Source organism: Hydra vulgaris, chromosome 04 (genome assembly GCF_038396675.1).
Source record: "Hydra vulgaris chromosome 04, alternate assembly HydraT2T_AEP".
Classification (NCBI taxonomy): Eukaryota; Metazoa; Cnidaria; class Hydrozoa; order Anthoathecata; family Hydridae; genus Hydra; species Hydra vulgaris.
Window position 1 is genome coordinate 29312133 of NC_088923.1, and position 15044 is coordinate 29327176.

Genomic DNA, 15044 nt, shown 5'->3' on the forward strand with positions numbered 1-15044 from the left:
TATTTTTAAATTTTTGAAGAAGTACTTACTGTACCTATATATTGTTTTCTTTCTGACTATATTACTAAAACAAAAAAAAAATTTGAAACTCATAATTAGAATATTTATTTTTCATTGAAAGCAATAAATCTTAATGAAATTGAAATTGAAATAAAAATAATGAAAATTGGCTTTAAATATATCCCAAGATAGAGCAAACGCCAAAAGTCATGGAGAAGGGCATTAATTACATTCAACTTTTCTTTTAAAATAAACCCTCACGATCTTTGTATAGTTGTGTACTTTAATTAAAAAAATGTTATTCTAATATACTTACGTGTTCTTTGATTACTATACATTTATAAAGCGACACTTCAAATGTCAACACAAAGGTAAATAAAGTATAGTATATAGTACGTAATTTAAAAATATGTTTCTTTATAAAAAAAGTACGAAAAATCGTGCGCGGGCGCATGTGTGCTATCGCCTTGTGGAGTATGTAAATATGCCACCGGTCTTGCGTTAAATAAATAGCTCGTTAAATAAGTTGACAGACAGTTCTGCGCATGCATAAAAACGCTGAAACACTTAAAACTAGGATACTAAAACCCAGCGTTAAATTAATAACATTGCTTATAAACAAAAAAGATGGCTGACCACGATTACCTTGTTGAAGATGTTAAAAAATATCTTTATGATGGAACAATTAAGAAATGTATGAGTTTAAAACAGCGTAAATCATTTCTAAAATGTGTTTAAAAATTTCAGTTTATTGGTATGTATTAATATTTTTGTATTATTGTATGTATTAATAATTTTTTAACTTTTTTTGAAGATTTAGAATTTAATCTCAGATAAAATGTAAACATTGTATACAATTTGTATACAATGTTTACATTTTCAGCTTGCTGATGTTGTTTCCGGTGAGTTACAATTTAATTAATTTAATAACACTGCAAGTGTTGTGACTTGCCAAAAATGTATTGCAAATGTTGTGATTTGCATAAATAATACAGCAAGTGTTGTGACTTGCATAAATTATATAGCAAGTGTTGTGACTTGCCTAAATAATATACCAAGTGTTGTGACTTGCCTAAGTTACATAGCAAGTGTTGACTTGCCTAAATAATACAGCAAGTGTTGTGACTTGCCTAAATAATACAGCAAGTGTTGTGACTTGCCTAAATAATACAGCAAGTGTTGTGACTTGCCAAATAATACAGCAAGTGTCGTGACTTGTTAAATTTTTTGATAGACGGCTCTGGCTTACCTTCACGTGGTGTACATCGTTAAAAATGATTAAAACATAGTTTCATTTTTGGAATTAATTATTTTAATCATTCACTAAAAGCCAAGACAAAAATATAAGATATCTTTAAAATAGTTATATATTATTTTTTTTTTTTTTTAATATTTTATTTATTATTTATTTTGAAACAGGAAATTTGTTTGTTAAGCAAACAAAATGGCTAGCTCGTTAGCTATACTGTATGGTCCTTACTTCTGTTAATGTAACAATCAGATAAAGGCTTTATTATAGGTTTTTGATATACTTGGTTAGAAAGATGACATGTTTTTTACAGCCAATTGACTTATAGCCCCACATTAGTAGTTGTATAATTTTTTTTGTAATATATATCCAATTAAATAATAATTTTTGGTTAGAAGTGGAAGGGGCATTAGAATGCCCCTTTCTTATGACATTTGGATACGCCCTCCCTTATACTCCACTCTCTTATGACCATGGATGGACCACTAATGTATCTTTTAATCTAGTGGAATATGTTTTTTACTTCTTTGTTGTTGTACTTTAAATATTCAATCAGATATTTCAAGAATTGAAACATTTTTTGATATTATAGTACTAAAACATCATCGACATATCTACTGTGAGCTTTACATTCATCTCCCATATTTGGTGGTTGTCTGGTATGAATTTATTTTTTTAATTTATTTTCAATTTTTTCCCAATTTTATAAATTATTTTTTAAATTTATTGTTCAAATTTTGAAAATAACAATTTTTTTTTAGGTTGGTTGGAGAAATGGGGGGGGGGGGGGAGGCAGGTGGTGGGCATACGCCCCTTCGTAATAGAAACACCACTTTTATACGTAAGATTTTATAACATAATTTTATATTGTGTACTAATTTTACTCATTTTAGTAAAGATATAAATATTTATAAAACCAAGTCGTTTTTGATCCTAGGGTGTGATATACCCATCGCCACCACACCCACCTCTATTGCTAACATTCACCTATTTTGGTGGTTTACTATAAATTTAAAACAACTTTTTTGTGTATTTATATTGCTAATGTCTTTAAAAAAAATTTTTTGAAAAAAGTGTTCAGTTTTATACGGGCGAGGTGGGTGTTTGGTGCCCCCTCTGTCCATCCGATACACCCAGTGGTTAGAGTTTAACATAAAGTTGTAACCCACTCTTACACCTATCTTTTGACACCAAGATATTTGTATTTCGATAAGAATTGGCAAAGTCATGACAATTTAAGTGAAGAAAAACATTTTTTGACCACAGTTTCTTCAACAAATCCATATATAGAAAAATCGCTACTTAAACCGTCATAACTTTTGAACCAATTGTTCGATTTTGATAATTTTTTCACCTTTAAAATACTGTAATAATCCTCTTTCTAATGATATATAACATTATAGTATTCAAACAATTTGAAATTTTTTACTCACGTACCTAATACAAATGTAAACATTGCAAATAAAATTCAGCAAACTAGTCTTCAAATGAACATTTATTTTGAAATAGTTTGATAAAAGTGTGGAAACACTTGTTTTTTATTTTTTCCTCTTAGATGGAAGGCTGTAATATGTAACTGCTTCTAATAAGCTGCAAGTTCTTTTAACAGGTAAAGGAAAAAAAAACATGCTTTTAGATGTGCACGACTCTAATCATGGAGCTCATGTTGGCCTTAATAACACAAGAATTAAGCTAAAAAGTGCTTTTTATTAGCTAGGTAACAGGGTTAAATATTTCAATTGAATATATTTTTTATCAAATTTTCTCATATAATAATTGTCTTCTTTGCATTAAAAATGATTTTTAACATGGTCCATTTTCTAACTTAATGTAATTGTAATTATAATAGTAAATTTTCCCAGTACAAAAGTATCATATTGTTTGCATAATGTTATCTAGGTATGGTTAGTGATATTACAAAATGGGTGAAAGAATGCGACAAGTGCCAGCGCATGGAGAAGATTAAAACTTGTGCTCCGGAACTTAAACCAATTAAGGTCAACGGGTTGCGGGAGTTTTTAGGTACAGACCTCATTGGTCCCCTTCTGCTTACAACATAAGGTAATAAATACATTTTAACTGTTACTGACCTTTTGAGTAAGTATGTTGAAGCTTTTTCAATACTAGAAAAATCTGTTTTTTTTGTTTATAAGTGTCTTGTTACTTTGTTTTATCGATTTGGCCCTCCAAAAAAAAGTACTATCAGATCAAGGTAGAGAATTTGTAAATAGCTTGAATGAATTTTTATTTTCTATTTTCAATATAAGGCATTTAATAACATCTGCTTATCATCCACAAACAAATGGACAGGATGAGAGAACAAATCAGATTATTAGGCGAGCTCTTTCAAAAGTAGCTAATGAATCCTGAGATAATTGAGACTTTATTAGAACCAATATTATTTGGTCTCCGTACATGCGTACAATCTTCAATATTTTAAAAGAATATAATTATTTTTTGCAAATCACTGACCAAATACATATAAACCAAAAACCATGTGATGAAAATACAAACTCTTCTTCCACAGCATTAAAGATTACATCCACACTAATGTATGATTTAGAAAGAAAGAGAATAAAAATTAGTGAAGTGATTTTTCTACATCTCCTAGCAATTGTAATACTAATAATAACTATAGTAATAGTAACTATATTTATAGTAACAAAATTTTAGCAGCTAAAAAAGAGAAGCCAATTGATAGTGTTGTAGAAAGTGTTAAATCTGATATACACAGTCTAAAGAAAAAGCCTTAAATATTTTAAGAAATCCATCTGGCTGGCTTGATGACACCTTGATTGATATAGCACAAAGTTTGCTTTTATATCAGTTTCCTAAAATATCTGAGTTTCAAAGTTTGTGTATTTTTAGTTGCTTTTATTCAGGTGGTTTTTCAGAAAATTACAGTTTTGTGCAGATAAATCATGTTAGAAAATCACATTAAGTGCTTTTAAGTAATGTGTCCTCTGATGTTGTTTCCCATTTGAAGTGTGTTCAGTTCTACAATTCATTTTTTATTAGTTCAAATAAAGATGATATACCATTGATAGTGCACAGAGTTACACGTTCATCCTTAAATTGTCAAACAAGCAGTTCTTTAAATGTCGAAGTAATGGATTGTCTAACGCAACTAAATGGAAATGATTGTGGTCTTTTTGCAATAGCAAATGCGACAGCTTTGTGTAATGGTATCGATCCAAGTTTAGTTATATGGAAACATAATGATATGAGGTAACATTACCTGAAATGTATTAAGAATGCTGTATTAGAAATGTTTCCCTTCGTTACTGTGTTAGAGGGTCGTAAAAGGTCTGCCTTTTCTATTGATTGCAATCATTTTTGTAAGTGCAGACAAAACAATAATAATTGATTGTCATTCAAGTTTTTCTGGATATGGATTTATAAGTCCTGTTACATCATTAGTGTTTATGTATCCTGTTGTTTCTGCAGTTTTTTTAGTTTTTTATGACATAATACACATAAAAAAGTTTTTTTGTTTTCTATCGTCGGTTTGTTTATGTATCTTATGTTTTAGTTAATAATTTTGTTTAAATTAGTTATTTAATATATTTAAAATTTTAGCTAATAAGTTAGTTATTTATTTTATGTTTATATATGTCTTATAGTCGTTTAAAGTCGTATATAATTGGTTAATTTAGGTCAACTATTGCTTCTTCTTTATTTCGTTATTGGCATGATGATTTGTTTTGCTTAATTTGTAGTTTATTTTTTATTCTTATCAGTTATTTATTATATCAGTTAGGATTATCGATATATAGTTAATAGCTACTGTTATTAAACTCAGTTCTTTACTTACAAGCGTTTGTTTTTGTAGCAGTTAGCTATAAGTACTTCTACTACGACAAGAGTAATATTTAAAAATATGGTTATGGTATTTTTAATTTTAATGAGATATTTGATCAATTTATTATAGAATATTGTAATAGTTTAGACTATTCTGGCTTGTAAATGGCGTGACTGTTTTAGCATTTTTAACATTCATACATTTCAAAGATTCAAATTTTTCTGGCACAAATTTAGAGTTCATTTTGTAAATAAATTCATTAACATATATTGATCAATGCAGTTGTTAAGTACTTTTCACAAAAGCAGGTATTTATTATTTATTTTTTCACTGCATTTTTATTATACTAATTATGTTATACTATATTTCTATATTATATAGGCTTGTAATTCCATGTGGAAAAATCGAATTTCTTCCGAAAATTTTTTCAAAAGGACATAGAAACCATGTTATTTTATTTTGTTATTTATATTGTGTAAGGATTTTTTGATCTTATTTTCAAAATAAAATTTTAGTTTAGCATGAAATGTGTTGTTTCTTTAATGTCTTTTTAATTTAAAACATCACATAGTAAGAAATGGTAAATTTTTGTGCTATATACTTAACACCGCTAAAATCGTCGAATAACAACCGTCTAGGTTGTTATTCAACAGTAGTGCAATAGTGGTGTAGTGGTAGAACGCTTGCCTCATAATCGAGAAGTTCCGAGTTTGATCACCACCACGCCCCTAGTAGTACCGCGCTCAACTTGTTTCTCCGCGAAACAGCCTTGTTCGTCATGGTTTGTGTTTCGATGTTATAGAGTTGAGAGAGGGTTGTAACCTCAACTAAAATAGCCTCCTTGACTTTAGTGGCTTTCTCGGCCTTGGGAAGGTAAATTAACACACAAAAAAAAACTAGACACTAATTAATAAATCCTCTTCTTTTCTTCTTGCTGTGAAAATATCAGAGTACTTTCATTACTATTAATGTGCGGGCGATCAACTAACAATTACTTTTAATCAAAAAGCTTAATTGTTAGTGAGAACTTTTCTTTAATTAAATATTAAATTTAAAATAAATACAGTTGTTAGATAAATAATTTAACGTGAAACATTTTGCTAAAATGCGCAGTTAAATTATTTAGCAACTACAGTAAATTTGCTCGTGAGATGACTATTTTATAACTATTTTATTTGATATCATTAAAGTATGTCTTTTATTTTAGTATACTTATCCAGTAGTAAGTGACCTAAGAAAAGAAAAAAGCTTTTTTTAAAAATATGTTTCTTGCCATACTATACTAAAAAGATATAAATTTCAACTAGATTATACTTCGTGAGTTAAAATATTATTTAAAAGAGTAAATTATATATAAAAATGCCGTAAAATAACAATTCGCTTAAATTCGTTTAACGTTTTTTTTTTTTATTATTAGTTTGTCTGGGATAACAAAAAATGACTCGACTGTTCAATTTGTCTACTTATTTAACGTGACTTGATACGTTAAATAAGTATCCGTGAACTAACGCATGCGCAAAATATCATTTTGTCTACTTAACGATCCACTTTTTAACGTGACACCGGCTCCGGCTTCAAAGAAATGTCCGGCTCCCGGCTCGGCTCTGGCTTCCGGATCTAATAAGTTAAATTTAAATTTTGAAGGAAAATTAAAAATATTTAGGCTTGTTTCCCAAGTTGGATAAAAACTTCACCTATTAGTTTTTATTCAACCCTCATTTTTAAAATGTGAATCCATTACTACCACATATTTATATTGTAAAAAATGATTTGGGGGCAAAAAAGAAAATAAAATATTAGCAATATTAGCAATCGATATTAAAATAATTTAAAACGATTTATTCAACAAGTTCGTTCAACAATGAGTGAATAATATTTGTCTACTATTAAAAACAACATTATATTCCAATAAAAATACAAGCCGTAAGCCGCTAGATTTTTCCGGCTCCGGCTCCACAAGCCTGATATATATATATATATATATATATATATATATATATATATATATATATATATATATATATATATATATATATACAAAATAGATAATGTATTATTATGGTATAATAAAAATAATACAAATACTCTTGTGCGTTTAAGAGTGCTCAATATTATTCAATAATAATAGAGCAATATTTGCTGATGATTGCCAAAAGGCATGAAACTCAGAGTTCCATCAAAAGTTGTTTTCATTCATTTTATATAAATAAATAAATATTGCTTTATTATTATTTGATAATATTGAGCACTCTTAAACGCACAAGAGTATTTGTATTATTATTATTATTATACCATAATAATACATTATCTATTTTGTATAAATTTGCTCCTACAAGTTGAGCACTCTTCTCAAGTCGTCAACAAAATGGAAAAAATAAACGTGAAATATTCAAATAAAATTATACCGATTCCATCTAAAAAAGAATATAAATTAAAAGTACTAAACAAAGCAGAAATGCTCGTAAAGAAAATGAGATGGAAGGCGTTCTTTTTCATAAATAACTACTCAAGAAATGATTCAAATTACACAGACTACGGAATCAAATCATCAAAATGCCCACCACAAATAAATGAAAAACGTTCTTTTGAAAAAGACCTTATAATCTTAATTAAATCAATAAAATTTTGCAACGTAAACTGCAAGTTTCAAAATAATATGCAAAAAGATTTAAAACCCATACGTACGTCGCATAAAAAATTAATAAAGGCAGACAAAACATCTTATTTGTATAAATGATCTGAGGATGAATACAACAAACTGTTAACAAATGCAATTACTTCTACCTACAAAAAATCGATGCCAGAATTAAAAGATCAAATAAATAAAGAAGGAAAAAACCTTTTAATCCACCATTAAATGCATAACAATATTGAGATAAACGGATCGTCCGGCTGTTTTTTCACTTTAAAAGACCATAAGGATAATTTTATTAACAACCCTTCAGTTCGCTTTTTGAATCCCTCGAAAAAGGAGGTAGGGAAAATTAGTAAAGTCATTTTATCTAAAATTATTCACGAATTAAAAAATACACTACAGTTGAATCAATGGCAAAGCACCCAATTTGTTATAGATTAGTTTAAAAAAATCAAAAATAAACACCTTTGCAAATTTCTAATTTTTGATATAAATGATTTTTACCCATCTATTAGTAAAAGCACTCTTACCAATGCAATCAATTTCGCCGAACAACACGTTATTATAAATGACGACGATAAAAAATTAATATATCATGCAAGAAAATCTTTAATTTTTAAAAACGATGAAGCTTGGATAAAGAAAAGAGGCAGATTATTTGATGCCACAATGGGAGTATTTGGTGGAGCTGAAGTGTGCGAACTAGTTGGTATTTTTATATTGTTTCAGCTCTCTCAACATTACGATAAAAATAATTATGGCTTGTATCTTGACGACGGACTTGCTATTTTTGAAAACAGAAACGGCCAACAAATGGAAAAAATCAAAAAGCATTTTACACATGTTTTTAAAAGTAATAACCTACTTATCTCCATCCAATGAAACATTAAAATTGTCAATTACCTTGATGTAACATTGAACCTGATTGACAGTTCTTATCAACCATATTGTAAACCTTATAACCAACCTTTGTATGTTCATTCTGACTCAAACCATCCACCTAATATATTAAAAGAGATCCCTCGCACAATTGAGTTAAGATTATTGACTATGGCAGTAAATGAAACTGTTTTCAATAATTCCATTCTTCCGTATGAAAAAGCTTTACGTAAATCAGAATACAATTCAAAACTCACTTACCAATCGCAAATTAACAAAAATCAAAAAAGACATTGCAAACGTAAAATTATATGGTACAACCCCTCCGTTTAGCAAAAATGTTGAAACTACCCAGTCGGCATATCTAGTATTGTTTATACTCGGAGTATTGATCACGTATAACATACCGCCGTTGATACCAGAAAAATACGCATTTAGTTTTAAGTTTCGAATTCGAGTTCAATACCACTTATTTATCAAAAATACGTATTATTTAATATTTGATCAAAATCGGATACGATATCGTACCCGGTTTTGATCAAATATCAATATATAACGGAAAAACGAAAATCTTTGCTTTAAAGCGCATGCTTAACTGAAATTGTGAAAGCAAAATTTAAATTAAAATGTTTTCTCTTGAGAAATTTAGTAAAAAGTTTGTCTGGAATGAAAAGGAATAGTCATGAATACATGAAAAGTTGTATGAAGAGATATCGTTCTGCTAAAGCAGTATCGCATATCTCCAATGCAGTTACAGTACTTTTTTGTACTAAAAAAGTTACTAAAACCTTATCATAAAAATATTTATTACTACTTTTAAATTTATTTAGTTTTATGAAGTCCTAAATTAATATAATTCAAATATATTATAAATCCTATCATTTCATACCTTGCTTATTTTATTATGTTGATTATTATTTTATTAACATTTCTGTTATGCTATTACCCTTTTTTTGTACTGTTTTAAAAAATTTAGAAAAATAAATTAAAATTTCGAGCCAACACTGACATTTTATTGTTGTAAAACGTTAAATTTTGTTATAAAGATTGCAGTTCTTCTATCTGTTTTTTGCTCTTTATTCAATAAGTATTTGATTTAAATCAAATACGATTATAATTTGATATTTTATTATGAGATATATGTTTTTATATATGAATCTTTTTAGATTTTTTCATGTTATTTTTAAATTTTTTGTATTGCGCAATTCAAGTTATATATGTTTAGTTATACATGTTATTGTATAAAATGTATCTATTGTGTATATAAATATTATATGAGGTGTTTATATATGTTATATAAAGTTAAATAAATGTATTGTGTTTTATAGTTATTACATATGTTTATATTATGTTGTTTCCATGTTTTCAAAGTGTGTGACTTGGCAAACGTGTTGAGCAAGATTTTGCGTAAAGTTGTTATTTATGTTACTAATGTTGTTACATTTGGCTTACCTTTATGTTGGTGTCTATTGTTGAAAATTATAAGTGTTTTTATTATAGAAACTCACTGCTTTTAATCATTCACTAAAAGCCACTCAAGAAAAATTATTTTGCTGTATATACTTTTTGTTTATATCTCAATTTGAATTTTTAGAACCATGAAGTACCAACATGATTTGTTTTCTAAAAGCTAACATGAAATAACAATATTTAACAGCTACTACTCTCTTATCATGACATCTTATCTCTATCAGATATATTGATTTTCGATTCATATATGATGTTTTTCTTTGTATTTACTTATCCATTACATTTTTTCATTTCAGATTTATCATATGATGGATTTATGCGATATAAAAGAACAAATGTATGTAAATTTTAATGAATTTTTTCTAGGCTTTTTTAAATATGTTTCTTATTCACATGGTTTTACAAGCAAGGTCTGCAAGCTGATAATTTTTTTTAGCTTTTAAGGAGAATTGGCGTTATTCTTTGTTTAATTTAATTTGTTTAAATATAGTAGTTTTAACAAATAAATGTTTGTTTGTTCTTGGTTTTTTACTTATCTGTTTTCAGATTCTTATAAACTAGGCAACTCAGCTAAGCAAGTTTTGTTTTATTTTTTAGTGCTATTGGAAAGAGCTGAAAGTTATTTTTTAGAGTGGTTGAAAAGAACTGAAGTGTTTTTTAGTTACTTCACACGGTGTAACTGATACTGGTTTGAGTAAGTTTACTATTTTGTTTTATTTTATATTGGATTTATTTTATATTTGATATATATTATATTAGGTATATATTTTGTGTATTTAACATGGATAACTGACTGTAATTTGTTGACACGAAAGTTTATAAACTTAAATCTGCCTATATTTCAGTATATTTATATATATTTAGAGTAAAATATACTTATATATTTATATTTATATATTTAGAGTAAAATATACTGACTGACATTGCTTCAATTTTTTATACAAGATTGTGCATTTATAATTTTTGTTCCTTAAGGTAAAAATAGTTTTGTGCATTGTAGATTCTTTGTTAAATTAAAAATAATTGATGTAAATAAATATTGTTTAATATTTTTGATAAACGACTTATGTATATAAACATATAAAACGATATGGATTTCAATAAATCTTAAGTTTAAATAAAGTCTTTGATTAGAAAAGATCACAATTTGTAAGATTCTTTTAAGTTCATTTATTCAATTGTAACAATAGTAAGATTACTGGTAATATGTTTAATGATACCAGTGAAATTGAAATAGATAGTATAAGGCTCAACGAAGTTATTAATGTAAAATGCTAATAGGCAACTTGAAAATAGTTGTCAAATGAAAAAAATAGATCTAGGCAGGATGAAATTAATCGTTGTTGAAATGTAAGAAATGCAACTCGTCGTGCAGAAAACTTACTTGACAAAATTCAGTGTTAAGCACTGTTAATGTCTGTTAATTTGATTTTACTTTAGACACTTCAGAACAAAGCAAAGTATGAGTTTAACTATTTATAGTAACAATTAACACTTTTAAATCTAAATATTTTTTTTTAATAATTTCTATCATAATTATGTTCTTTTTTTCATTTTTTTTTTAGTTTGTCTTCCCTTTGTCATCTTTTGATTAGTTAGCTAACTGTTGAAACATGGTTTTAATTTTGTAAATTTAATATAATGTGAAATTTACTCTATTAATCATTAGTCAACTGTTAGAGAGAAGCTGGAGCTTAATTAAGAAATGCTGAAAATTAGCTTTTAATCAAGGTAAAAATAATTTTGTTTACTGGTAACATAATAAAACCAGTTACTACTATTTATTCCGTGCTTTTTTACATTTGTTAACATGCTGCTTTGGAAACACTTTCTCTCTCTCTCTCTCTCTCTCTCTCTCTCTCTCTCTCTCTCTCTCTCTCTCTCTCTCTCTCTCTCTTAGATTAGAGGGAGATTTAATAAAACTTATGTAATGACTGAGCTCTTATGTATTTCTTAATACCACAAATGATAATGACCATTTATAAGAAATATTTTACGAGTTGCTTGTTATTTTATGATATAGTTTCTCAAATTGTTTAACTATAATTGTCCCTTGATTGTTCAAATATTGTAATAAATAAAATCTTTTTAGTCCAAGTATTTAAGTTAATAAAATATTTTATTAGGTTGTGGTGTTATTTGCCAGTGTTACTATAGTAACAATGTATACATTGTGTTGTCTAGCCTTTTTATAATCTTTTTTAATTATTCTGTAAACAGAATATATGAACCTGTCATTTCAAAAAGGACATAAGTCCAAAACTTTTAGCATTTAGTTTATAAATTTGAATTAAAAATTTCTGTATGATTTATGTTTTTTTTTATAAAAAATAAAAAATACATAAGTTATATACGTTCTTTATTTATCTACTTCTATGTTTAATTTATTTAGCAATCTAAACTTTATTTTAATAAAAATCATATTTTTGTTGATTTTGAAAAGTTTTAGTAAATGGGACTTGTGCCCTTTTCGAAATGACAGGTTCATATATTTTCTGTTATTATTATCCTAATTCTACTAACAGTAAAATGCAAATAGTACTTTTGTAATTAAAAATTCTAATTTTTTTTTTCATGTCTTTTTTTAGGTATTTGCAGGCTTTACTTGACTTTCCTTTTCTGGTACTTGTGTTGTGTCAGATTTTAAAAATAACTCAATTGATGTTAATGTGGTCTTTATGTCGTTACCTATAAGCAATGACGTTGCTGATACGGAGTCGAAGTTAAAATATTTATAGATAAATTTGTATTTAATATTTTAGATAATATATCAAGTTATTAATGTGTTTTTATTGTTATTAATGATTTAATAACTCATAAACCGTATTACGGGTTGCTTACTGCTAGTCATTATCATTATGTTATGAATTCATATTAGTTAATAAAATTGTATTGAATATTCTCTGGTTATCGTGTTTTATACGTGTTTAAATGCGAGTTTGATAATCAGTCGGCGTCGTATTGTATACCTGTCTTTATACGCATCTGATGTCTATTTTTAATGCGCGTTTGACACGATAAAATGGCTAACATACATACCACATCGATACGTATTTAAACGAGTTTCTAATGCGCATTTACAACTAAATATGCCGACTAGGTAAAATTGGAAATCGCTTCTTAGATTTATTTGAACCAACACTTTCCAGTAGGACACAAGCTTCATAAAATTTTTAATCGAAACTATATTAAAGTTAGCTATAGTTGCATGCCTAATGTCAAGTCTTTAATAAATGCTCATAACAATAAAACAAAGCGATAAAAATAAAACATCAAAAAAATGCAACTGCATAGACAAAAAAATTTGTCCGTTAAATAACCAATGCCTTTCTAACAATATCGTATACCAAGCCACTGTAATTTCTGAAGATCCTAAATTGAAAGATAAAGTTTGTTTCGGAAAGATTTAAGATGGTTGGCATATCTTAATTTAAACCACATTTAAGTTAAAATATGCCAACCATCTTAAATCTTTCAATGTACTCAGATATAAAAATGACTTTCCAAAGAAATATGGAAGCTAAAATCGAAAAAAATAAAACTTGTTGTTACATGGAAAATAATAGCACGATGTAAGTCCTACAATCAAGCATCTAAAGTTTGCAACCTTTGTCTCCGCAAGAAATTTCATATATTGTCATATAAAGGAGAAAATTTACTAAATAAAAGATATGAAATAGTATCAAAGTGCTGGCATTCAAAGAAATTTTTACTATCCTTATTCGACACCGGGGATTAAAAACCTTTGACGTCTTGTTGTTTTTGTAACGTCAGAACTCGTTCCACCGTAATTTAAATTTGTAAACTTTTAAACGGTTTTTAAGTGACGAAATACACAATGGCTGAGGATTGCCGAAAGGCATGAAACTCCGAGTTCCATCAAAAGTTGTTTTTATTCATTTTATATATATATATATATATATATATATATATATATATATATATATATATATATATATATATATATATATATATATATATATATATATATATATAAATATATATATATATATATATATAAATATATATATATATATATATATATATATATATGTATATATATATATATATATATATATATATATATATATATATATATATATATATATATATATATATATATATATATATATATATATATATATATATATATATATATATACACTGAGGCATATTCGTTTAGACGCATCAATTTTTTTCTCTTTATCTTAATTTTTTTCTATGTATTGTCAACTGATATGCATGTAAGTTATTATCAAAATAATTGTTGTGGTGTGGGCTAATAAAAATCATACAAAAATTTTTTCTATGTGTCTTTATTAACATGAGAGTATGTTTGATATACAAAAGCACATTTTTTTAATTGGAATATATCTATAGACGCAATCAGGTTAATAACGGTAATTATTGATTTTTAATCACTTTCACACAAATAAATTGATAAATTTTAGTGTAATTTGATCTTTTGCTCTGCCAGTATCATTTTTATTGCATTTTACGAAATGCCTAAAGGAAAGTATTTGACAGGTGCTGAAAAAATACAAATTAATTTATATCGTCGCTCAGAAATCTCACCAGCACTTTCTATACGAGAAATAGCAAGAAAAATTGGAAGATCTGACCATGTTGTACGAAACTACATTGCAAAAGGTGACAATTACGGTGTAAAAAAAGCAACAAACGTCAACAAAGTATTAAAAAATCGGCAAATTAATCGAATTCGCTTCGAAGCAACAAAAAATAAATTGAATGCAACACAAATAAAGGATAAATTATTATTGCCTGTCACCAATAAATAAGTTGCACATATTCTACGTACAACACCAAACGTAAAGTGGAAGAAACCACACCAAAAACCAATGTTAAAAAAACACCATAAAATTGCTAGATTACAGTTTGCTAAAAACCATATGCATTGGACTCATGAGTGGCAAAACTTAATATTTTCAGATGAAAAAAAGTTCAATTTAGATGGTCCGGACTCTTACAGTTGTTATTGGCATGATCTA

At 27.2% G+C, this 15044-nt stretch overlaps 2 long non-coding RNA genes across 2 annotated transcripts; both read left to right on the plus strand.

The window, feature by feature from the left end:
• The first annotated feature begins 535 nt into the window (after window positions 1-535).
• On the plus strand, window positions 536-5578 carry LOC136079735 (uncharacterized). Its single transcript, XR_010638168.1, has 4 exons — window positions 536-754; window positions 1842-1908; window positions 2011-2966; window positions 3149-5578. It is a non-coding gene; the product is annotated as an uncharacterized LOC136079735 (long non-coding RNA).
• A 3582-nt stretch (window positions 5579-9160) lies between these two features.
• LOC136079054 (uncharacterized) lies at window positions 9161-12817 on the plus strand. Its single transcript, XR_010637904.1, has 3 exons — window positions 9161-10372; window positions 10633-10729; window positions 12624-12817. It is a non-coding gene; the product is annotated as an uncharacterized LOC136079054 (long non-coding RNA).
• The last annotated feature ends 2227 nt before the right edge of the window (window positions 12818-15044 follow it).